Source organism: Bos grunniens, chromosome 22 (assembly GCF_055505025.1).
Source record: "Bos grunniens cultivar Pamir isolate PY7600 chromosome 22, Bosgru_T2T1.0, whole genome shotgun sequence".
NCBI classification, from domain to species: domain Eukaryota; kingdom Metazoa; phylum Chordata; class Mammalia; order Artiodactyla; family Bovidae; genus Bos; species Bos grunniens.
Window position 1 is genome coordinate 34,550,052 of NC_141186.1, and position 27,892 is coordinate 34,577,943.

Consider the following 27,892-nt stretch of genomic DNA (forward strand, 5'->3'; position numbering starts at 1 on the left):
AGCCCAGCATTTCTCATGATGTACTCTGGATAGAAGTTAAATAAGCAGGATGACAATATACAGCCTTGACGTACTCCTTTTCCTATTTGGAACCAGTCTGTTGTTCCGTGTCCAGTTCTACCTGTTGCTTCCTGACCTGCATATAGGTTTCTCAAGAGGCTGGTCTGGTGATCTGGTATTCCCATCTCTTTCAGAAATTTCCACAGCTTATTGTGATCCACACAGTCAAAGGCTTTGGCATAGTCAATAAAGCAGAAATAGATGCTTTTCTGGAACTCTCTTGCTTTTTCCATGACCCAGGAGATGTTGGCAATTTGATCTCTGGTTCCTCTGCCTTTTCTAAAACCAGCTTGAACATCAGGAAGTTCACGGTTCACGTATTGCTGAAGCCTGGCTTGGAGAATTTTGAGCATTACGTTACCAGCGTGTGAGATGAGTGCAGTTGTGTGGTAGTTTGAGCATTCTTTGGCATTGTCTGTCTTTGGGATTGGAATGAAAACGGACCTTTTCCAGTCCTGGGGCCACTGCTGAGTTTTCCAAATTTGCTGTCATATTGAGTGCAGCACTTTCACAGCATCATCTTTCAGGATTTGAAATAGCTCAACTGGAATTCCATCACCTCCACTAGCTTTGTTTGTAGTGATGCTTTCTAAGGTACACTTGATTTCATATTCCAGGATGTCTGGCTCTAGGTCAGTGATCACACCATCGTGATTATCTGGGTCGTGAAGATGTTTTTTGTACAGTTCTTCTGTGTATTCTTGCTACCTCTTCTTAATATCTTTTGCTTCTGTTTGGTCCGTACCATTTCTGTCCTTTATTGAGCCCATCTTTGCATGAAATGTTCCCTTGGTATCTCTAATTTTCTTGAAGAGATCTCTAGTCTTTCCCATTCTGTTGTTTTCCTCTTTTTCTTTGCATTGATCTCTGAGGAAGGCTTTCTTATCTCTCTTTGCTAATCTTTGGAACTCTGCATTCAGATGTTTATATCTTTCCTTTTCTCCTTTGCTTTTTGCTTCTCTTCTTTTCATAGCTATTTGTAAGGCCTCCCCAGACAGCCGTTTTGCTTTTTTACATTTCTTTTCCATGGGGATGGTCTTGATCCCTGTCTCCTGTACAGTGTCACGAACCTTTGTCCATAGTTCATCAGGCACTTCTATCAGATCTAGGCCCTTAAAACTATTTCTCACTTCCACTGTATAATCATAAGGGATTTGATTTAGGTCATACCTGAATGGTCTAGTGGTTTTCCCTACTTTCTTCAATTTCAGTCTGAATTTGGCAATAAGGAGTTCATGATCTGAGCCACAGTCAGACTCCGGTCTTGTTTTTGCTGACTGTATAAAGCTTCTTTATCTTTGGCTGCAAAGAATATAATCAATCTGATTTCAGTGTGACCATCTGGTGATGTCCATGTATAGAGTCATCTCTTGTGTTGTTGGAAGAGGGTGTTTGCTATGACCAGTGTGTTCTCTTGGCAAAACTCTATTAGTCTTTGGCCTGCTTCATTACATATTCCAAGGCCAAATTTGCCTGTACTCCAGGTGTTTCTTGACTTCCTACTTTTGCATTCCAGTCCCCTATAAAGTGGTCAAACAGGAGATGGCAAGAGTGAACGTCGATATTCTAGGAATCAGCAAACTAAAATGGACTGGAATGGGTGAATTTAACTTATATGACCATTATATCTCCTACTGCAGGCAGGAATCCCTCAGAAGAAATAGAGTAGCCATAATGGTCAACAAAAGAGTCCGAAATGCAGTACTTGGATGCAATCTCAAAAACGACAGAATGATGTCTGTTCGTTTCCAAGGCAAACCATTGAATATCACAGTAATCTAAGTCTATGCCCCAACCAGTAATGCTGAAGAAGCTCAAGTTGAATGGTTCTATGAAGACCTACAAGACCTTTTTAGAGCTTGCATGTAGTTATTTATTTTTAGAAAATTACCCCAAGAAGGAAGGTAGAATTGGGGAAGAGAAAACAAAGATCCAAGAGTGTTTGAGCTAATCACTTCGGGGGCAGTCATAGCTCAATTCTGAATCATGATTTAGCTTCAGTGAAGCAGCCATGATTTGATTTTCTTCTTATTTAATTTAATTTTTTTCTGCTCTCTCATCTTCCCCTCTGCCTTCTGTCTTTACTGAATTCCTTCCCATTCTGCCATTGTAACTATAATGACAAATGCATACTCTAAAGTGAACAAATATCTATTATCCAGAAAAGAGTAAAAAGACCTACTTATTCTTACACCATGATTTCTAAGTCTGTGAGAACTGTGAGGGTAAACGATTATGCATTACTCCTTTTGTTCAGTTTTCAACCTATTTACAGTACCTGGAATACAGCAGATGTTCAGAAATTGTATTTTGAATGAATTAATGAATGAATGAGGTTTTTAAGTCATTCCCAGATCACTAAAAAGTTCTCCCTCCACTTTTTTGGGTGTAGTTGTAGGCAAAATTATGTAGTTAACTATGCTACAATTTTTAAACACTCCTGCTGCTGCTGCTGCTGCTGCTGCTAAGTCGCATCAGTTGTGTCCAACTTTGTGCGACCCCATAGACGGCAGCCCACCAGGCTCCTCTGTCCCTGGGATTCTCCAGGCAAGAACACTGGAGTGGGTTGCCATTTCCTTCTCCAATGCATGAAAGTGAAAAGTGAAAGTGAAGTTGCTCAGTCGTGTACGACTCTTAGTGACCTCATGGACTGTAGCCTCCCAGGCTCCTCCATCCATGGGATATCCTAAGCCAAGAGTACTGGAGTGGGGTGCCATTGCCTTCTACCTTAAACACTCCTGTAGTTCCTAAAAACTCATTCTCGAGATGGCCTTTCTTGCTTTCATTATATGAAGTAGAGCCTTCACAATAGGTCAGCACTTCATGTACTGCCTTCTCCAAGACTCTCAAAAACCTTTCTTTTCATATCAGAGCAAAATCTATGGAAATTCCTTTGTTGCATTTGCATTGGAAGCCTGTCTTAACAACCAGTGTTTCTCTCCCTATAATTCAGTCTCTAAGACACAAGTTCTTCTCACCCAGGCCTATGAACAATGATCTATCCACCCAAGTTAATAATATTAAATTAAATTTATGCAGGTAGGTTTTCATCATATTTCCCATTTGGAGCTGTGTTCTTCTTCCATAGCCTGCATGTGAACAACAGCTTTAGTTATAAATGTTTCCCAGTGAACCAGCACTCCAGATGATAGAAATGAAATTTATTGTATTTCTTACAAAGCTCCGACATGCATCCCACCAGTCACCATGACACTCAGCTCAGAAATCTCACTTGCCTTTGTGACTGGTGTTTTATCGCTCCAAAGAGAAGTGGCAAACTTAAAAGTCCTCTAATCAGGTTATGTTTTTAAAAGGGCAGAGTGTTGTCAAGAGTATGAGGAGCAGAAGGACCAGTTCACTCAGTAGGATATAGGAATTGTCATGTTCTACCTTGAATAATAGCAACAATAATCAACACTGTTTTTAGAAAGGAAAAGGGGGCAGCAGAAAGCATGTTCTGTATTTAAAATGCCTTTCAAATCTATCATCTTTTTGATACCTCATCTTTTTCTTCCTAATGGCATATGATCATCTGGTTCATGTCACATGAATTATTTGAAATAGAAATTTTATTTCATATATATCACAGTTGCTCACAGATAAAATGAAAGTTCCAGTTTTCTGGTCTGTTGAATATTAATGCTGTCCTTCTCTCTAACACACACACACACACTCCCTCACTAATTCACACCCGCATAAACTACATTGCTTGCCATTTTTAATATTTGTATGACAGTCTACCTTGGAAAGTGTTTCCATCAGCCTGCTACATCTCATTTTGTCCCCACTGCCTATCAGTAGGTCATTCTTGTACCCATTTTCAACCAAGGAAGCAGATGTCCAGAGAGATTCAGTGACTCGAACACACAGTGTCTTACTTTTGACCTTGATCTTCTTCTCCTGCACTTGTGGGGATAATAAGATCAGCTATAGCAAGTGCTTATTTTGAGGATTGCCTATGGCAGCACACATGGGCAGCTGAGTGCAAGGTCTGGTACCTACTCAAAGCTAAGAAGACAGTAGCCCAACCTACAAATGTCCTGAAGGAAAAATATACCAGACCAGATACCTTTGTTTGCCCTTTTCCCCAGTCTAGTGCAGTAGATCTATATCCTTGGGCACATTTCTCAAAAGATTGTTTGTCTTAGCCTTAAAATGATACTGCTTTCCAAAATGATATGCATATTATACTTTACCACAGGATTTGTGTGTCAATAAGCTCCGTAAAAAGACAAGTTGCCTACCTCCAATTCCTAGCATAGAAATCTGTATTAAAAGTATAATACTGTGCAGACTTTAATAAAACTCATAATATTTTTTTGATTATTATGCCTCAGCTTAAAATTCTGACATTTGAAGTTTATACTTCATTTGTGTCAGAGAATGGTTCATAATACCTGTCTTAAGCCTGGTTACTCAAGAAACAGACTCTGAAATAGAGACAAGCGTGCGGGAAGCTTATTGGAGAGGTTCCCTGGGATCAACATCTGTGAGGCTGTTGGGAAGCAGGGTTGATAAAGGAGAGGATGCTGCAGCTGCAACAGAATCTCAGCCAGAAGCCGGAGTGCCCATTCACAATTGACCAACCTAGGCCTTTCCATGGATCAGCAACCAGTTGTTGCCTGCAGGCTTCTCTGATGAAGGGCAGGACCCAGGGTGCAACTCAGCTGAGACCCATCATCCACCAACACTCCAGCAACTGAGAATGAGAACTGAGGGCAGGCCTGAACAGGGTGTCTGTGCAACACACCACAGCACTCCTCGCAAAACAGCATCCGCTACAGTTCCCTCTCTGTCCCTCTCCTGTGTGCGTCTGTGTTCCTGATGCTTTTGTTATTATTGGAGTATAATTTCTTAATAATGCTGTGTTAGTTTCTACTGTATACCAAGATGAATCAGCTATATATGACAGGCATGATTCCTATTGAATGCTTTTCTTTTGGATTTGTCATTGTGATTCTAGTATCATTTCTTTTGTCTCTACCTTTAAAGATACTAAGATTAGGAGTTTTAAAAAGCACCTAGCTGGACCAATTTCCATTATGGTAATAATTTGGGTGAGGCCAAGGATCCTAGCAGGAAACAAATGGCACACTCAAATGGGCTTAACCAAGAAGAGATTAATGAAGTGACTATTTAGAAATGTGTGGGCAAAGTTAAGGGAGACTAACAATGAGTGATGACACCGTCATTTGGGCAACAGTGGAAATCTGTCACAGTCCCTAAGCTTGAAGGGTAAGGAGAGGGAGAGATCAAGGGAAGTGGAGAAAGTAAAGTCTGACAAGAGCCGGGCCCTATGGAGGAGGAACACAGCCACTAACAATCTAGAAGGAGAGGTCAGTAAATGCCTTAACCTCACTCCTCTGCCATCCTTTGATCACCTCCTGATGACACCCATCAGTTCAACACAGACAGAATACAGTGGGTGAGGGAACCTATGGATCAAGTCTGGGTAGGTCAGCCTCCTGGGTACATGGAAAGATAGAGGAGATCTGGAGTAGCAAGTCAAAGGTCTCCCTTTATGGCCTTGTGCCATTTCCAGTGCTCTTCAAGTTTTCAACATCCATGTCAATTTCTGAAGCCTTTTTCTATGCCAACTCTCGTACATGTCATCCTTAATTGCTTCCATTCTTGACTCCTACAAACCCTTTTCCACCTAGTAAGCAGAATGTTATTTATAAAGCACATTTCTTTTCTTGCTGCATACTTGCTGAGTGTGTCTATCCACCACTCTTAAAACCAAAGGCCAGTCATTTAGCATTACCCAGAAGATTCTTGATCTGATCGTATGTACACTTGCCCCGGCCTCATGCTGTGCCAGACATCCCCTTGTGCACATCTTTCAGGTCCTTGAATAATCCATGCCCTCTTCACCTCACCCCCTCCTGTTCCCTCTCCCTAGACCACACTAGCCTCGTTAACCTCTCCTGATCTTTATGTCTCATTTTGAAGATCTACGTCTCCTGAAAGACTTCTCTGATCCTTCCTCTTCTACTCCAGAATACTGCAGAATCCCATATCAAATGCCTTTATAGCACTCTGCATTATTCCTTTTAGCACTTTTCTAAATTGTCAATTTTATAGAACTGTTTACTGTCAATTTTGTTTAGACTGTACATTCTCGGAGGGCAGAATCTAGCACAGTATCATCTGGCATGTAGGAATTCAGGAAGTATTTATTGAATTTATCCATGAATGAATATCTGAATGAATGAGTGAATTGGACTGTATGGGAAACGTAACAAAGTATATACCTCATACCTGCTTAAAGAGAGAGACGTTAAAAAAAAAAAGTCACTGCAAATCACAGGCTTGGTACTTCCAAAAAGTGACATGAGTCTAATGTTGCTGGAACTTTCTGTGTTTTAACTGAACTCAACTATTACTTTGATCTAATGTAAAATCTTGCAATTTTCAAATGTTAGTCACTCATTTCAACTTGTTTGAAAATACTGTGCAGTCCAAGGAAAATACTGTGTTTTAATTCTTGGTATACTCAGCTTCAAAGAAGGTAAAATTTTATATCAGAGTTCCTTTGTTTAGCCTGTGATCCAAGAGGTTTTATTCTAATATTATTAATTAAGATATTATTAATGTCTGAGTTTAACATATTTATTTGTAATCAATTAATGGTCTACCCAGCTGCTGCTGCTGCTAAGTCACTTCAGTAGTGTCCGACTCTGTGTGACCTCACAGAAGGCAGCCCACTAGGCTCCTTTGTCCCTGGGATTCTCCAGGCAAGAACACTGGAGTGGGTTGTCATTGCCTTCTCCAATGCATTAAAGTGAAAAGTGAAAGTAAAGTCATACAGTCGTGCCCGACTCTTAGCGACCCCATGGACTGCAGCCTACCAGGCTCCTCCATCCATGGGATTTTCCAGGCAAGAGTACTGGAGTGGGTTGCCATTGCCTTCTCCTAATGGTCTACCCTAGAGCCCTAGCTTTCACTTAATCATTAAGTGAAGGGAACAATTTAAAGGAACAATCAAGTAGAATACAAGATCTATTGAGCAGCCAAACATCTCCTACTAAAAATATGAATTTGTAAACATTGGCTAATCTTACCTTTTCAGTGATTAGTTACAGAAAATGCATTAATTAAAATGAGTAGTGTTATTTTTTTAATGGCAAATGATTTCTTCATGAACATAAAATTTTGCTTGAAGACAACTTACACCAAGAGAAAACATATTTCTGTGGAATTCATCATTTATTTCAAGCTCTGTTTCTATTTTGGCCACTCAGTACGCAGTTACTAAAAAATGCTACATAGCAGAAGTGCTGAAGACAAGAAATGGAGGGAAAGTTGAGAGAAGAATATACCATGGAACAAATAAGGCTACCATGGAAACTCTCTCAACAGTATACAGTATACTTTCAGAAACATTGCACATATTTTTAATACCCTCCTGAAAAGGGATAGATTTGAGCTCTTTACTCAATCCATTGTGTTTTCTGTTAGGAATGAGAATATTCTCACCATACGAAACCACATTTTTCTGAAGCGACATGCAGAAGTTAGGCCTCTTTTTGCCTTTGTGTTTTCAAAAGCTGCATATTATTTCCCCCCATTCTGCTGCTACTTAGAATGAAGAAATGTATTTCAACTGGTAATGTCAAATGCTATAGACCTCAAATGTATTTCATCCAGGATTAGGTGTCCTGGCGTCTTTCAAGCTCCTCCCCTTGGAAAGGCTGTGTGGCTTGTCACCAGTGATGTTTTCCAAGGGAAGAGGTAACAAGGTGTAACAAGGTCACAGATCCCAAGGCATATGTTTTCCAGCCATCTTGCTAGTATAGGCTATAAACCTGAAACTACCTAGTAATTAGGTCACCTCTGAACTGAAGACATCCTGACTGTACTACATGTCATCTTGAGGAATTACTTACAAAACCTCATTCCTTTCTGCAAATGCTAAGTTTCACCATGAAGCTGAAAGTGAACTGTCTGTTCAAACTTGGAAGCAAATTTTGAGGGGAAATTATTTTATTTTCTCTTTCATAGGCAATGTCATTACCAAAAAGATTTTTATATGCAGACTTCCCTGTAGCTCAGACTGTAAAGAATCTGCCTGCAATGCAGGAGACCTGGGTTCTATCCCCTGGTCAGGAAGATCTCCTGGAGAAGGGAATGGCAACACACTCCAGTTTTCTTTCTTGGAGAATTCCCCTGGACAGAGGAGCCTGGTAGGCTACACTCCATGGGATTGCAAAGAGTTGGACATGACTCAGTGACTCAGCACAGCACAGCACATAATAGTTTCAGGGACTCCTTCAAGTTGTAATTTACAGTCCTAAACCCTTTGGTGTTTGTCACTTGATGTAGATTCCCACTTGGTAAGTGGACAGGTTTTTTTTTTTTTCATTTCAAATAAACAGGTTTATTACATTTTGAGTAAGGTAGATGATTGGTGTTTGTGAATCAGTAATTTTAAACTTTATTGTGATAATCTGTAGAGTATTCACTGAAGATGGGTGAGGAAGGTGAGATGCAAAAAGAATTCCTAGCATAAAACCTTCTTATTGACACTATTATTCATATTTCAATGTTAGGGAAAGCCCCAGATTAATTTGTTTGATACTTTACCAGAATCTTCTACCACTCGTTGTTAGAACAACAACAAATGCATGGGAAACCATAAAATCTTCAGGAATTTCCACTTCTATGTCTCATTAAAAAGTGTTTATTTCCATAAAAAACATATAGTACTATATTTCATTCACCAGTAAAGAAGCAAATTAATACCAATAACTAGAATAAGTGCATTTAAGAGTGACATACCATCTGCCTTTTCTTACTTAAAAACAGTTACTCTGATGAGAAAAATCTAACACTAGAAATAAAATAATTTAACCGGAGTTAATTACTGGCAACATTGATATAGTATGCTACAGTATGGTCTCATATCTACTAAAAGACATTGATAGTTTCCATATCCTCTTCAGTAAAATACAAAATTCTCTCAAAATCAGTAATTTTTAGTGGCTTATTGAAGTTTCTCAACAGGTTGTTCATTATGCTTCCAGAAGATTGTTCCTTTTCCCTATTGTCTCTCCATTGTCTTCTTGGTGACAGATGGGATCGGGTGGCATTCCCCTGACTCTGTCTCTGGAAGTTTCATTTCCTTTAATGTCAGTGCCCTGGGCTGTTGTTTCTCCCCATTGTCCTACCCCTTTCCACTTTGGAATACATTATCTCCTGAAGTATGGTGGCTTTTTTGCCTCCTCAGAATGTAGAGTTTCTCTGGTCTGTGGCCCTTCTTTGTAATCACCAATCTATCTCCTTTTGCCATTTCATATTTGCTCTGTGTCCCCCTACTCCATAGGAAGATATTGGCATTAATATCAGTCATGGGTCACAGAATTTGAAATCCTTCCTGTATCTCAGAGCATTTAAAAATTGTATATAAAATACCATTTGAGTAGTAAAGATGTAGCCTGCTTCCATACTTCTAAAAGTGCAAGGAAATTGAAAATAAAAAGAATCTCCCAATTGTGTAGTGTATAAGAAAGTAACACTTCTTTTCTAAGGTTAATGCAGTTGAATGCATACCTTCAATTGCTCAGATGAAATTTGTCAGTAAATATGAATACAAAAGCAGTCATGTGTCACCTTCTTTTTCAACCTTTTCTATATTAAGAGGTGAATATGGAATAGGCGTTAGATTCCAGAAACTATATTTCTAGAAACTACAGAGGAGAAACTGGAATATTAGGAAAGTTATTCAGTAGTTTCTTCCTAACAATCATGATTAACTTCCCAGTTCATCAGAGAGTAATTTGAAACCCTGACCCAGGTTACATCAGGTTTTGGTTATAGAGACATCATCAGTATTTCATATGCATTAATTTTTGTTCATAGTATCTTTTTCTATTTATTCAAATTACTATTGACCTGAGTATTTTTATTGGTTTCAAGAGTTGATTCTCAAAAATTCTGTCAAATATCTGCTGAATGAAGGAGGAATGGCTGAAAGACTTCTTTTTGGTGATAAAAATGTACTAAAGTTAAAGAGATTTGAAATCCTTCCTGTATCTCAAAGCGTTTGAAAATTGCATATAAAATACCGTTTGAATAATAAAGATGTAGTCATGTTGCTTTCAAAAGTGATTCCATACTTCTGCAAGTGCAAGGAAATTGAAAATAAAAAGTTATACCACTCTGTAATCAAGCTAAAAACCACTGAATTGTATATTTTAAAAGTATGAATTTTGGTATCTGAATTATTTGCCAGTAATATATGCATTTATACCAGTAAGACTGTTATTTGTAAAGTAAAAAGAAGGGAAAAAAAGCTGTTGTAGTTAATACAGTGTAAAATAAAGTAGACTTTGGACCTAAGAAAATTACCAGAGATAGAGAGAGACAATACATCTATGAAATTGTCACTTTACCAAGAATAGCATAGCTATCCTAAGTGTGTATGCAACCAGTAACCAAAATATGAAAAGCAAAAACTGGTAAAACTAAAAGGAGAAATAGGCAAAATCACAATTATGATTGAAAACTTCAGTATTCCTCTCAGCAATTGATAGAACAACAGCTATACAGAGAATCAGCAAGGATATATTATCAACACTGTCAACCAACAGGATCTAATCAAAACATACAGAACACTCCTCCCAACTACAACAAAATATACATTCTGTTCGTGCATTCACAGAATATATACTAACATAAACATAGACCATAACTGGGCCATAAACCAAACCTCAACAGATTTTAAAGACTTGAAGTCATACAGATGGTACCCTCAAGTTGAAAATGAAAAACACAAAGATCACAGGAAACTCTCCATACTCTTGGAAACTAAATAATGCACTTCTGAATAACCCATGGGATTAGAAAAGATGAAAAGCCTCATATATTCTTAGGAAACTAGAAAAATAAGATCAAATTAAACCCAAAGAAAGCACAAGGAAGAAAATAATAAATATAAGCACAGAAATTAAGCAAACGAAAATGCTCACATGTATCACATGTGTTTGCATATGCATGTGAATATGTGCAGGGGTGTGGACGTGTATTTGTGCTTGTGTGGGGTGTGTGTGTGTACACATATGTGTGTGTGTGTAGTTACAATGAGGCTCTGGTACTTCATTTTTCCTCTCTTAACAGCTGCTGAAGATCTTTGGCCAGATGTTCCAATCTTCTTTAAATGTCTATTATTCTTGTCCCATCCTGGGGTACACTCAGGGAGCCAGTTCCTCATAGCAGAAGTCTTGTTACTTCACCAGAAGAACTCTAGCTTCACATGCAGATCAGCTTTAGATAGGATGATCTTCACCCTAAGAGTTAAAGGAGGGTGCCTTTGTGACTCCTCTACAGAAGGGTTTCTCCTCTTAATTGCATCATCCTGTAGACCTCTCCTGCATAAATCTTTTTATCTGTTCTGCTTGAGCTTCAGGCACAGGTTGACTTTCAAACCTCTTTCTTTCCCTTGGAGAGAGAAGCTGATTAAATCCAAGCTGTAAAACTCTTTCTGATTCTAGAAACATAAACTTGGTAATACCCTCCTCTCATTTCCTATAAAAGCTTAGAACCTTGCATTATTACTCTGTGACTCTGTCCTGTACATTGATTATGGCAAAATGTGTTCACAGGCTCATGTGCCTGCATAACCATGTCAAAGCCAGGGAAATGCCAGTGGATGAACCATAGAAACCATACCAATGCCTCTATGCCCAATTGTGTGCCACTGCACACAGTTAGAAGGATTAGAATCCCTTCAGGGTAGAATGGGCAGTGTTTTTTGATGTGATAATCCCTACTACCTGATGAGGCCAGAGTCTCCCTAGTGCCTTCCTCTTGCCTATTTGGATGAATTATATTCAACAGTTCCTGTCCCTGGTTTACAGGAAAGAACATTCCATTTACTTACATTTTAGTCATTCTTGTAAGAAATTGCCATTAAGTTATCCCTAATTGCAGAAAAGACTACTCCTAGCTATTGGTGTTAGACACATTTATTCAAAATCAACGGTTTTGTGTCTAGAATTTGCATGAAATTTCTATTCTGTACCTTACTATGATCATGTTTATTAAGTTTTTAAGTTTCAGATTACATGGAAGAAAATTTATACATTTAGCAACTATACCAGTTTCATAATAGTAACATTAACTAGTTTTTCCTTGTTTTCCAGTTTTTCTTTGAGCAATGAATAATAAGAAAATTGTACTTCAATTTAAAATAGAAAAGCATTATAAAATATTTTGTCCACATAAAACATACATTTTTCCAGAAAATCCTTTTTTTTCTCATATGTTGTTATAAAATAGGCTGTTCAGCTCTCTCTAGCTTGATTTGTAAGAGATTTCAACTGTCAGCCAATAACTTTTTCACTTTTTACAGACTGTTATACTTGTTTTATATAGTGAATACACACAAGTGGATATAATCTATAATCAGCCTACATATTCTTTAGCAACAAATGAAACACTCAGGGGTATGTTAACAACTCTCATATCTTCCTGTTACTTAAGTGGCCCAGAAGAGATAGCAAAGCTTCCGAAAGAGGTTAGCTCACTTCCAAAGAGAAATCTGGCTCACCCATTCACAAATAAAAAAATATATAGATATTTTGAGTAAGCTTTTATGACTGCAATATGTGAGAATATCCTTCCCTTTATTTTCCTCTTGTGAAAATTAGATTTAATGAACATTTATTTTAGAATGGGGGAAAAAAGAAAACTTTTGTTCCCTGAACATGAAAACAAACCAAGGACAATTTTTCCCCTGAAATGTATCTGCCTTTTTGAAACCTCTATCTATGAAAGCAGAGTTGTGATAAGTTCATGTATTTATTCAACGAACGCTGCAGGAGGATTTACTATATAGATATAACAGTGACTAAGACAGACATTGTCCTTGCCTTCACGACAGTGATGTTTTCATGGGGGAATAGACAAAGAAAATGATCAATAAGCAAAACCATTGCAAATTTTGATAAGTGCAATGAAAGAAATTGCTTGATGGGATAAAACCTACTCCAGTTATAGCAATCAAGAAAAGTCTCTTTAGGGAGAGACTATTTTAGCTGAGATAGGAGGAAACAAACAGGGTAACAAGTGATCCAGGGAGGACAGCAAGCCTTGGAGCAGGAAAGAAGTTTAGAATGGCCAAGGGATGGGGGTATAATGTTTTTGGCTCCATGGGAAACACAGTTAGACAGAGAAGGAGTTCCAGAAGCTGTATGCATTCAGATTTATTCTAAGTGCAAGGGGAAGCCATTGACGATTTTTTTTTTAATATAAATTTATTTTTTTAAATTTTATTTTATTTTTAAACTTTACAATATTGTATTAGTTTTGCCAAATATCGAAATGAATCCGCCACAGGTATACCTGTGCTCCCCATCCTGAACCCTCCTCCCTCCTCCCTCCCCATACCCTCCCTCTGGGTCGCCCCAGTGCACCAGCCCCAAGCATCCAGTATCGTGCATCGAACCTGGACTGGCGACTCATTTCATACATGATATTATACATGTTTCACTGCTATTCTCCCAAATCTCCCCACCCTCACCCTCTCCCACAGAGTCCATAAGACTGATCTATACATCAGTGTCTCTTTTGCTGTCTCGTACATTGACGATTTTAAGCAGGATCAATGTAATCTTATTATTCTGCCTACTTTGTGGAAGATGCATTAGGGGAGGCCAAGGATAGAGAGAGAACTTTAAAAACAAAAACTTTTTTTAGAAGACTAGACATCCAGGAATAATGGTGTGAGCCAGGATGGAGCTAGAAAAAACTTTGTGATGCATGTTGGATGGGAGAATTGACAGAAGTTGTTCATGGATTAGAAGCAGGAGGAGAAATAAAGGGAGAAAGCAAAGAGGACTCCTCTGTTTTTGGCTTGAGTGTTTGAGTGGATCTTGCTGCCTTTTACTGAAAAAGGCCAAATTTCATGTCTGCACAAGGAATGCAACAGTTTTCTTTACTTCGGTGATGTTAAGCATTCAAGGTGAGCCATTTAACTTTTATCTCACAATTAGCAATTTTTTTTGCATCATAGATATAGATTTATGCGGTTGCATGACACATTATATGGATAATGTTCATATAAATTGTTTTTAAGAATAAGAGAAAGATTCCTACTCTAAAAAGCTATTTCTTGCATATTTCGAGTGGATGTGACACTAACCTTTATCATGGAAAAATAAGCACAAGAGTTGATGTAAAGCTTTTTTCCAAGTGCCCATTGTGTGATCCATAATTCATCCTGAGAACTAGTACTGTGGGCCTCTCAAATGTATTCATAACAATATACAACCCTAGATTTCTGTTTTATACAGGTCAGTGGAGAATCATCACTGCTGAATCAATGTATCTAACTTCTTGAATGTCTGAATTTAAAAAGAATACATTCCTGCTAAGATTCCTATCAACTTTTACTGATTATGTTTCATAAAAGCAAATTCTCGTATGGTGGGCTTTTAAAAGGACCAATTTTCTGCTTCTCTTGACTATATGAGACACTCAGGAATTAATGAAAAAAGCAATGCCTGTCTGGTTTGTAAGCATCACAGTCTTATTTCTGCATAAATTCTCACAGGTCAACTCAGAAAACAGTTCAGGGTCAAAATCTCATCTAGTCACCTAGATTAAAAACTAATTTCTCTAAAGTATATCCTATATTAAAGCTTTTTCATGCAAATAAATAGTGAGAGCCTTATCCTCTCTTCCTTTATTAGTTGGGCATGTCATGAATTTGAACAGAACATTTTGTTCTATAGTCTAATTACATGCGTTATCAGGAAAAATCTATTCCTTGCATACATATCATTAGAAACAGCTCTGCAAGTGTGGTTCTATCATAGGTCTCGTCACGGCAGTTCATCGTAATATTGACAGTTTAATCTTTTTGTTTCATACAAGATTAAAAGTCACTTGATATCCATTTCTTTATAGCTTGGACAGTGAATCCAATTGGACTCAATGCGTATCTAACTACCGTCTCTATCGTGAAGATGGACTCCATTTTCCCAGATATACCAGATAATTATCTGCTGTTATGGGGAAAATGCTTTGTTGATGAGAAAACCCCACAAAAGCTGATTTTCTAAAAAATATTGTTTACTCGCAACTAAGTGGCTGAACAAGAGGAATCAACAATATCCTTTCCGTTCAGATGAACAGACAAACCAGTATTGTCACCACCTCCTTATCAGTTTGAAGACAAGGTGGTTCTACGTGGTCATTTGGTTTATTGGCTGTTGAAACATAATGGCTACCTTTGAAATGAAATGACTTTTCAAAGCCCTTTATTGGATCTCAGAATCTTGTCAGTAAAAAGAAAGAAACAGATGGAAATTGGACACGAAGAAAAACGACCTTCACTCAAAAACTATTTATTAAAATGATAGTAGAATGCACTTTGTCTGTGAGGTGTAGAGTCACAAATAAGAAATATGGGAAACTGTAGAGCTGTTGAAATTTAAATTATGTGGCACCTTTCCATCAGAAACACAACAGTAATTTAGAGTTCAGCTCTCCTGGCAGATTTATGTTTCAGTAAACAAACAAAAGGACTTTCTTGACTGCAGTGCCAACTGCAGCAAAACATCCACACGGATTGGAAAGAATGTTGGGAAATTGATGTGGTTCATTTCTCTTGTTCAATATATTTACATATTTCATCCATACTTATGTTTATACAGAGGAGCAGGTTAATATGAATGAGAGTCAGCATATCCCATCAGAATATTCTGAAACACCACCTGTTGGAATAACTGGAAAATGGAGCCTTGGAAAGGAGGAAGCACTTTTCAACTTCTTGTGGTCCTGCAAAATTTCTAGTTTAATTTCTGAACCATGCCATGAATGTTATTTCACAACTGAGATGATTTTCCAACAAAGTGCCTGGAACTATGGAAATGAGGATATGCTTGGTTACTCAATAAAAATGAATAGAGTGGGTCTGAATAGAAAAGAGAGTTTTGAACAGTGGTCTTGAATCTTTGGCAGAGTGTCTTCTGTGCTTTGAAAGGAGCAGCAGAGTGGGCATCATCACTTATTTGTTCTCACCAACACCACAGCAGTCACTTTGGAAAACATGAGATGCTGGGAAGCTTTTCTTGGAATCCCAGGCCTTTTTACCCCAAGGCATGGGGACTATCGGGTCAGGCTATGGAAAGGTTTGTCAGCCAGTTCTCCTTGCCCAGGTAACCCTGAAGAATTGATGGTAGGAGGTGATCACACTAGCCCTTGTCAGTTCAGAGGATCAAATTCAGCTACTGTGTGTCACTGCTTACCTTGGAGGTGATTTTTTAGGATTTTCTTTTATGTCCTATCTTGTTACTGACACTTCTAGTATGTATGGCTAAGCAGTCGAACCTAGAAGGTCTCTAAAATGTTCTTAAGGTTGTTCACGTTCGGTCGCTGCGGCTTTGCACTGCTCTAACCAAAGTGAGGTCGAATGAGTTCACTCTAATGGAGGCACTTCAGGAAAGGGTCTGTGAGTTGTGTCAGGCTGTTATTGTTATATGCACTGTTCTTAAAGTCTAACTTGTTGGAAGCCTTTTTTTTTTTTTTTAATTCCAAAGACTTGCCGTGGGAAAAAATGTGTTTTAATTAATCAATAGCCACTTTCATCTTATCTCTTCTATTCTGATGTTAGTCAGCAGCTGCAACAGGGTATTTAGAAAAACTAAAATTCCTCTGTCATATATACTCCTCAGATTGAAAGCATAAAGTAAATGAGTTGGGATTGAGTAATCATCAGGACAGTAAGAGTACTTTTCAGGAAAGAATATTTCTTGACCTTTTCTAAATAGCAAATATCTTCTCAACCTTAGAGGAGAGGTATAATTTATTTTTTAAAGTGTAAAAATATCTGAGGGTGTCAAACATCAAACACACAAGCAGAGCGAACATGAGAAGAGATTAAGATTTCAATTTGAATTGTCCCTTCAGGGTTGCAGGCTTCATTTCCTTATGAGTTATAAAAATTGCACTCAATTTAAACATGACAACTACCTGTGAGATAACAAAGAGGTATATTTGTAATGTAATGTCTGTGTAATGATTGATAAATGATACCTAGTTTTACATGAGCAGTTGTTACTTTGGGATTTTTGAACTTAATGTATCAGGCAAATTGTTCTTTATATGAATATATATATTTATGTAACTATAAATAATATAAACATTAATTTTGGATAAACATACATTTGTGTATAAATAAATAACTATATATTTTATATATAAATATGCACTTATATTTCTTTACACACATACTTAATGAAAGCCTATTGATGGGTTTTTCCTTTCCTTTTCACTGGTGATATTCATTGGTAAATATTGTTAAATGGCAACTTTTTAACTGTGAATAATATGTATGACCAATTCCTCTCTCCATAAATCTAATTAAACAGGAAAGTGAGTCAAAGATATGCTCCCAGCTTCTCGTTCATCTTTATAGACATTTGTTAATGATGAACTGAGCAATCAAGTATCTGTATAAACTGATATAACTTTTCGTACTATGAGCCTAATTATAGCTCTGGCTAAACATAAGCTACATAGATAGCTAATATACTTTTAACCTGAAATTTAGTCTTAGTAGAGCTTATAATTACAGAATTTTTCTGGAGGGGAAGGGTGAGTATGTGGTATGTAAATTATTGCAAATATTTTTCTGTTCAGTAACAACATAGAGAGAACTATTACTTTTGTAATCCATCCCACTTGAGCCCAGGAAACCCTCCTGTCATCTCTCAGTTGCTGGGGAGGCCTGGGAATATTTCCACAACCCTAGCACAAAATAAGGACATATTTTGCAGATTCAAAGCCAACTAGATAATGAAAAAAAAAAACCCTGCTACTCATAAGGCTTACTTTCTAGTGAGAGAGATTATCTGGCATATTATATGAATTAATATATGAAATTATATAAAATTATATGGCATATAATCATTCATAATAGTTTCCTATGATCCATTATTTGTGTTATCAGTTGTATTATTTCCTTTTTCAGTTCTGATTTTATGTATTTCAGTCTTCTCTCCTTTTTCTTAGTCTAGCTAAAGGTTTGTCAATTCTTTTTATTATTTCAAAAAATCAGCTCTTAGTCTCACTGGTATTTAAGCTATCTTTTCCGTCTACTTTATTTATTTATGCTCTGATTTTTGTTATTTCCTTCCTTCTACTGACTTTGGGGTTAGTATCTTTGAGGTGTAAAAATTGAGCTATCTATTTGAAATATTTCTTTTTTCTTAGTGTGGATATTTATTACTATAAATGATTTTCTTAGAACTCCTTTTGCTTCATCCCATACATTTTGGTATGATATATTTCCATTTTTATCTGTCTCAAATTATTTTTAAAATTTTATTTTTGATTTTATTTTTTGACCCTTTGGTTGCTCAGGGGCATTTTGTTTAATCTCCACATAGTTTTGAATTTTCCAGCTTTTTTCTTGCAGTTGATTTCTAGTTTCTTTTCAAGTCTGTGTGAGCTCTTAAAATTGGCATTGAGGCTCTTGTAGGAAGTATGTAGTCGGATCTTATTTTTTTAATCTACTCTGTCTTTAATTAGAGAAACTAATTCATTTACATTTAAAGTAACTATTAATAAATATGGACTTTCTGTTGCCATTTTAAAATGGTTTTCTGGCTATTTTATTGTTCCTTTATTTCTTTCTTCCTCTCTTGCTCACTCCATTTTTGAGTTGATATTTACTGTAATGGGATATTTTGGTTTTTTTTTTTCATTTATCTTTTGTGTATCTACAGTAGATTTTTGCTTTGTGGTTACTGTGAAGCTGACATAAAACTTCTTATAGTTATAACAGTATATTTTCATCTAATAGCAGCTTAACTTTGAAGGCATAAAAATGCTCGACATTTTTATACTCCCCCCATGAACTTTTTTATAGTTTTGATGTCACAATTCACATCTTTTTGCCCTATCTATCCAGTAATAAATTATTATAATTATAGTTTTGTTTAGCACTTCCCCTCCATTCTGGATTTTACTATATATTTACCTTTTACCAGTGAGTCTCTGGAGAAGGCAATGGCATCCCACTCCAGTACTCTTGCCTGGAAAATCCCATGGACAGAGGAACCTGGAAGGCTGCAGTCCATGGGGTCGCTGAGGGTTGGACATGACTGAGCAACTTCACTTTCACTTTTCACTTTCATGCATTGGAGAAAGAAATGGCAACCCACTCCAGTGTTTTTGCCTGGAAAATCCCAGGGACGGGGAGCCTGGTGGGCTGCTATCTATGGGGTCACACAGAGTCGGACATGACTAAAGTGACTTAGCAGCAGCAGTGAGTCTCAGTAGGGGGCGGGGCTACTCCAAAACTCTTGCATACATCTTATTTTCCTGGATCATTTGGCCACCTCTAGCTTCACTGGGGAGAAGGCAATGGCACCCCACTCCAGTACTCTTGCCTGGAAAATCTCATGGATGGAGGAGCCTGGTGGGCTGCAGTCCATGGGGTCACGAAGAGTCAGACACGACTGAGCGACTTCACTTTCACTTTTCACTTTCATGCATTGGAGAAGGAAATGGCAACCCACTCCAGTGTTCTTGCCTGGAGAATCCCAGGGATGAGGGAGCCTGGGGGGCTGCCGTCTATGGGGTCACACAGAGTCAGACATGATCGAAGCGACTTAGCAGCAGTAGCAGCTTCACTGGAGTTTGAGGAAGTAAGTTAACTCTATCTGGGAACACAATATTGTCCCTGCACAAAATCAGCAAGTAGTTAATAAGGACAAAGGGAAAAACGGATGTTCAACAGGCGATGAACAATATCTGCCATACTATAAAAGTACTACTATCATTCAAATGGTTCAATCTGGAAGTAATCCGTGTAGTTTATGCTCATGGACATATTTTTGTAATTCTTTACTTTTCCTTCTTTATTGTAATCAAAGCCAAAGAGAGAGTTGGCATTTCATATAGATTGTACATGGTTGCTGTCATCTTTTTCATGGTCTCTTTCCCTTATAAAACTGATGCACCTGTTGCTTAGCAGAACTTCCCCAGCACATTGTATTGGAGGGTGGCTTTGTCAGCCTACTTCCTGGTAGGGTTTTATTGAGATTTCTGTCTTCCAAAGATGGATGTGAATTGTCAGTAAGCATCTGTACTCTAATTTCTCTGGAACTTTTTGATCATTTCTAGATATCTTAGAGGGTATAACAGATGTCTAAAATAGAAAAAGGCAAAGTTAACTGAATTACTGAACAACTGAACTTGTTCTCACTGCATGTATTATCCACTAAGAGACCAGAGTGACCGTTGAAAATGTATCCCTGATCATGACATTACCAAATGTCATGATAGTTTTTTGCATCCTTTCCCCCCTGGTAGGAAATAATACTTGGCATGACATTTAATAACCTCTGTAATTTGACCTCTTCCTATTTCACCACCAACTAGTCCTCAGCCTTGCCCTTTTAGCCTCAAATAGCATGACATTTCCTGCCTGTCCTTGTATCTGTCAGGCTGTTTCCCATTATTCTGCCTTTGTTTTTGCTATGACCTCTTTCAGGAGTTCCCCTCCCCCCACATCCTCACCTACCTACCTCTTGCTGTCTCTTTAAGTCATTGATTCTCAATTCAGTGATCTCTCCCACTCCCAGTTAGGAACATTTGGAACCAGAATCCAACAACACATTAAAAAGATCATACATCATGACCAAGTGGGCTTTTTCCCAGGGATGCAAGGATTCTTCAATATCCACAAATCAATCAATGTAATACACCACATTAACAAATTGAAAAATAAAAACCATATGATTATCTCAATAGATGCAGAGAAAGCCTTTGACAAAATTCCACATCCATTTATGATAAAAACTCTCCAGAAAGCAGGAATAGAAGGAACATACCTCAACATAATAAAAGCTATATATGACAAACCCACAGCAAACATTATCCTCAATGGTGAAAAATTGAAAGCATTTCCTCTAAAGTCAGGAACAAGACAAGGGTGCCCACTTTCACCATTACTATTCAACATAGTTTTGGAAGTTTTGACCACAGCAATCAGAGCAGAAAAAGAAATAAAAGGAATCCAAATTGGAAAAGAAGAAGTAAAACTCGCACTGTTTGCAGATGACATGATCCTCTACGTAGAAAACCCTAAAGACTCCACCAGAAAATTACTAGAACTAATCAGTGATTATAATGTAATCAAATGTAAGTTGCAGGATATAAAATCAACACACAGAAATCCCTTGCATTCCTATACACTAATAATGAGAAAACAGAGAAATTAAGGAAACAATTCCATTCACCATTGCAACGGAAAGAATAAAATACTTAGGAATATATCTACCTAAAGAAACTAAAGACCTGTATATAGAAAACTATAAAACACTGGTGAAAGAAATCAAAGAGGACTCTAATAGATGGAGAAATATACCATGTTCATGGATTGGAAGAATCAATATAGTGAAAATGAGTATACTACCCAAAGCAATTTATAGATTCAATGCAATCCCTATCAAGCTACCAACAGTATTCTTCACAGAGCTAGAACAAATAATTTCACAATTTGTATGGAAATACAAAAAACCTTGAATAGCCAAAGCGATCTTGAGAAAGAAGAATGGAACTGGAGGTATCAACCTACCTGACTTCAGGCTCTACTACAAAGCCACAGTTATCAAGACAGTATGGTACTGGCACAAAGACAGAAATATAAATCAGTGGAACAAAATAGAAAGCCCAGAGATAAATCCACACACATATGGACACCTTATCTTTGACAAAGGAGGCAAGAATATACAAGGGATTAAAGACAATCTCTTTAACGAGTGGTGCTGGGAAATCTGGTCAACCACGTGTAAAAGAATGAAACTAGACCACTTTCTAACACCATACACAAAAATAAACTCAAGATGGATTAAATATCTAAACCTAAGACCAGAAACTATAAAACTCCTAGAGGAGAACATAGGCAAAACACTCTCCGACATACATCACAGCAGGATCCTCTATAACCCACCTCCCAGAATATTGGAAATAAAAGCAAAAATAAACAAATGGGACCTGATTAACCTTAAAAGCTTCTGCACATCAAAGGAAACTATTAGCAAGGTGAAAAGGCAGCCTTCAGAATGGGAGAAAATAATAGCAAATGAAGCAACTGACAAACAACTAATCTCAAAAATATACAAGCAACTCCTACAGCTCAACTCCAGAAAAATAAATGACCCAATCAAAAAATGGGCCAAAGAACTAAATAGACATTTCTCCAAAGAAGACATACAGATGGCTAACAAACACATGAAAAGATGCTCAACATCACTCATTATCAGAGAAATGCAAATCAAAAGCACTATGAGGTACCATTTCACGCCAGTCAGAATGGCTGCAATCCAAAAGTCTACAAGCAGTAAATGCTGGAGAGGATGTGGAGAAAAGGGAACCCTCTTACACTGTTGGTGGGAATGCAAACTAGTACAGCCACTATGAAGAACAGTGTGGAGATTCCTTAAAAAACTGGAAATAGAACTGCCTTATGATCCAGCAATCCCACTGCTAGGCATACACACTGAGGAAACCAGAAGGGAAAGAGACATGTGTTCCCCAATGTTTATCACAGCACTGTTTATAATAGCCAGGACATGGAAGCAACCTAGATGTCCATCAGCAGATGAATGGATAAGAAAGCTATGGTACATATACACAATGGAGTATTACTCCAGCCATTAAAAAGAATACATTTGAATCAGTTCTAATGAGGTGGATGAAACTGGAGCCTATTATACAGAGTGAAGTAAGCCAGAAAGAAAAACACCAATACAGTATACTAACGCATATATATGGAATTTAGAAAGATGATAACAATAACCCTGTGTACGAGACAGCAAAAGAGACACTGATGTATAGAACAGTCTTATGGACACTGTTGGAGAGGGAGAGGGTGGGAAGATTTGGGAGAATGGCATTGAAACACATATAATATCATGTATGAAATGAGTTGCCAGTCCAGGTTCAATGCACGATACTGGATGCTTGGGGCTGGTGCACTGGGACGATCCAGAGGGATGGTATGAGGAGGGAGGAGGGAGGAGGGTTCAGGATGGGGAACACATGTATACCTCTGGCGTATCCATTTCGATATTTGGCAAAACTAATACAATATTGTGAAGTTTAAAAATAAAAAAAAAAAAAAAAAAAAAAGACATTTACAGTCATCCCAGCTGACAAGAAGATGCTTCTGTATCCAATGTGTAGAGGTCAGGGATGTTGGTAAACATCCTGTAATTCACAGAATAGCTCCCTACAACAAAGAATCATCTAGCCCCAAATGTGAGCCATGCCACGGGTTGAGACATGCTTCTTTACGTATTCATTCCTCCAGAAAAAGAAACTGTTTCTGAAGTTTCCAAGATTGTCTTAGGTAACTCTCTTCATGTTGCTGTAAAACTATTGAGATTTCTTGAGAACCTTATGGGCTTTCTAAGTGGTACAGTGGTAAAGAACCCACTTGCCAATGCAGGAGACATAAGACACTTGGCTTCAATCTCTCAGTCAGGAAGATCCCCTGGAAGAGGGCATGGCAAAACACTCCAGTATTCTCCTCTGGAAATTCCATGGGCAGAGGAGCCTGGTGGGCTACAGTCTGTGGGGTCTGTCGGACATGACTGTGCATGCATGCACACATGAGAACCTTATACTTTGGAGATAAAGAGCTTATTAGAGTCAGAATCTTTTATTTTGAATTCAGTTTTACATTTCTGTCCACTAGAAAGTTATTGAGCCTCTATTTCCTTATCTTTAAATTTTGTATCAAAGTCATGTAACTGTGGTGTGATTGAATGAGATAATGCGTTTAAAGTGCTTCATACAGTGCTGGTAACTCAGTATGGAGTAACTGCTGTGGCTGCTGTTATTGTTGCTATTGTGCTTATCATTTTTTATTACTCTACTTCTAAAATCTAAATTTATTATTCTAAAATCTAAATTTATTACTCTACTTCTAAAATGTGAAGAAAGCTGAGCACTGAAGAATTGATGCTTTTGAACTGTGGTGTTGGAGAAGACTCTTGAGAGTCCCTTGGACTGCAAGGAGATCCAAGCAGTCCATCCTAAAGGAGACCAGTCCTGGGTGTTCATTGGAAGGACTGATGCTGAGGCTGAAACTCCAATACTTTGGCCACCTGATGTGAAGAGTTGACTCATTGGAAAAGACCCTGATGCTGGGAGGATCGGGGGCAGGAGGAGAAGGGGATGACAGAGGATGAGATGGCTGGATGGCATCACCGACTCGATGCACATGAGTTTGGTGAACTCTGGGAGTTGGTGATGGACAGGGAGGCCTGGCGTGCTGCGATTCACGGGGTCGCAAGGAGTCGGACACGACTGAGCGACTGAACTGAACTGAATTGAACTTGTAAAATCAGATGTGGATTTACCAAGAAACCAATGAAACTTCAACTTCAGAGCCCCTCATTTTGCTTGGGGCCCTTCCAGTGACCCACACCTTTCTGTGTTCAAGGTTTTACATTATTGTCTTGAAGCCCCTTCCTACCTTCCTGCTTCCTTTCTGCATTGAATGAGCTTCAGGCTCTACAGAGTTTAGCCTTGCGTCTCTGGTCAGGACCTAGGAGAAAACCTTGATATTGGGACGTAATAAATATTCATCTGTCAACAAGTTGCCTATCAGCCTGGAGAGAAATGTGCTTACCCTTTATTGCCTGTTTTTTAAAAACCCATCAGGCTTAAACTCTCATTGCTGCCCTTCTTCCTTGCTGTTGGGATTCTTTAGAAGGCATTTCACCCTATCATTCAGGAAACAATGGCATCCTTCTCCTTTTGTTCTCTCTTTCCAGTAGAGGATTCACCATTGTCAAAAGAACAATGAGGAAAAAATAAGTATGTGTTATCACTGATTATTTAGTGAAGAGAATTCTGATATAACTGCAGAAGCAAAGGTCTGTTTCCATGGGGACTGTCTGGGTCTGGGAAATGTTTGTTAGCACAAACTTCAAGTTATTACAGCATTCACTATACAGTTATCTGACTTGTATAGCTTCTCAATCTCAGCTGGCTCCAACATCCCACCCTACATTTTCAGAAATAAATACTTGTGTATGTGTCTGTGATGGGCTTCCAGCCTTCCAGTGTCAAGATTGACATGCCAGGAAAAAAAGAGCTGCACAGGTCAATAAGGAAAAAACTTGGTGGTTGAATAATTCCGAAGTTTAAACTCGCATTGAAAATGACACAGGCGTTAGAATTCTGACCACAGGGAAGTCCAGTGACAAACATGTAATAAAAATGGAAAGATAATAATAGAAAAAGAATTTCAGGAAAATTAAACTCTTGAGGTAGCAAGATTGAAATAATAATGCAAATATCCAACTTTTCTCACTGATTGTTCAAGTAGGATAGCTTATAGCTTTTCTTAAAAAAAAAATTGGTATCTAATCATTATCTCATATAATCCATCCTTTAAAGTAGAAATCACACAGGTCTTCACTGAGAAACCATAGGCAAAATTTTCTTGACTGATTTCCATCAGTAACTGCCATTTTCATCAGTTCTTATTCTGATTAAGATGGAGGCTGGGGAGGGAACAGCCACATTTAATCCTTTTGATCTAAGGAAAAGTAAAAGATGAAACCAAAAAAGGAATGTTTCATCATGGTAGAAGTTCTCATTTGCTTGTCTGGGAGCCTCAATTTCCTTACTGTAAAATGAGGTTAGTAGTATTTACCCATGAGCTTGTTGGAGAATGTAAATGAGCCGAGGTGTGGGAGAGATCTGTATGATGGCACTTTCTCCTCAGAGACTCTTTCATGGACCTGTTTCTTTAATTAACCATAAGGACATGCCAGTGGCTTCAACATTGATGGCTTCAGCCCAGACCCCTTTACTAAGCTCTCAGTTCATATGTTCTGTGCTCCAAGAACATCTCCATTTGTCCTTTTTCAAGGCACCTTAAAGGCACACAGACGCACCAAAATCGTCTTGCCCCCAACATCTGGTGCTTTTCCTGTATTCTCCAGATCATGAATTTCACATCACCATTTATATGAACAAACCAGAAACCTAAATGTCGCTTTTCCAATCTTCAGTGACTTTATTCTTTTCAGTATAGAGTTAAAGCATTCTGAATGTAGTCCTAGGTTTCCTTACGTCTATGAAGACAGGAATATAAAAGAAAAGCAGAGTTTTTTTTTAATATAGTGTAGTATAGTAATTTTTTTATATAATATAGTATAGGTTCTTTAATAAAGTACTTTGTGTCTGAACCAGTTTAGCACCTGGAAGTAAATAAATACAATTCCTTGATCTGCTAACTTGCAGGGATGGAACCAGTACATAGGCAAAGAGTGCTATAAAAAGGAGATTCTTACTGTGAATTAGACATGATTTCATTTCTTTTAGATTACCGAGAAAGGCAAAGGAAAACCAATAGACTTTAAAAGAAGAAAAAAGCAAGAAAGAAAGTAGAATTGAAATTTATTTTCTTGCCTCCAAGCACATATCACATTTATCAAAGGAAATAATATGCCTCTTAAAAATGTTTGTGATTGCCTTTTAATTTCTATTCAGTAACATCACCCAAGTAGCACTATGTAGCCTGTTGGAGAATATGAAATTAGCCTGAGAGAATGTTCAATTATGTTTGCAACTTGCTTTTATTTCTCATATGAGTACATTTCAATATTCACAACTGCTACTGATCTCTAATTTAAGATTTAAGATTTCTGTTGGAATTCTAATCATTAACTTTTTATAAAGTACTATATAGAGTCACATAATTTAGGACTCAGTAGGATATTTGGGATTGTCTAGTTTGTCACCCTCATTTCCAAGAAAAAAGAAAAGGAAAAAAGTGGGATACAGTGGGGTTAAGACTTGTCCAAAGTTATCTATAGCATTTCAGAACTCACTCTGGAACCTAGACTTTGTGACTTTACCGAGTTCCCTCCCTCTGGCATTGGTATTCTCTACCTATTCTGTTTTAAACTTTTATTTATTTATTTTTTTAACAAAGAGTTCTCTCACAAAAGTTCATTGAGAAATTTGTTTTGTTAAATTCTCTTTACATGCTTCAGGGCACTCTTATGGTAACAAAAATAGAATGAAACCAATATAAAACCAAGTAAAATAAATGTTGTATATTGATCAGTTCATTTCCATGTTACTCCCCCTCCATTTTCCCCTAATGCCCTCTGCATCTACCATTCTGAATCTTCTTTTGACCTTGATTTTAACAGTTGCTGCAAACTTATCAGTAACGGCCCTTTGAATTCATTACCAAAATAATCTAAACCTATTATTAAAACATTTATATCTTCACTTGTCTACACTTAAGCATTAAACTTTCATTGAAAATTGAAATCAATAGAATAACTGTATTTTAAACCTCTTGGTAACTGGCTTCTTAACCATCTTTTTAAGGAATTTGAATTAATTATTAAAATAAGAGATTATTTGCCTTGAGATTAACTGCTTGGTTTTTAAAGCCAATTTGTATGGGTAGGCAGCCTGCTGTTCCCTGCATATTAAAATTCAGAGTACACAAAGTAAATCTCAGCTTTGTTTAGCTTCTATACAGATCTCACACAATATTACCGTGCCCTTGAATCCAGTATACTCATGTGAAATCCATATGTGAGGTGTATTTCTCTACATTTATCACCCAGCAACACAAGATCTCACAGACTAGTAATGCTGTCTCCATCAGGAAGTACCATCTATCAGTGACATATGTAATAAGTGAAAGTTGCTCAATAGTGTCCAACTCTTTTCAACCCCAAGGAACTCTCTAGGGCAGAGTACTAGACTGGGTAGCCTTTCCCTTCTCCAGGGGATCTTCCCAACCCAGGGATTGAACCTAGGTCTCCCTCAT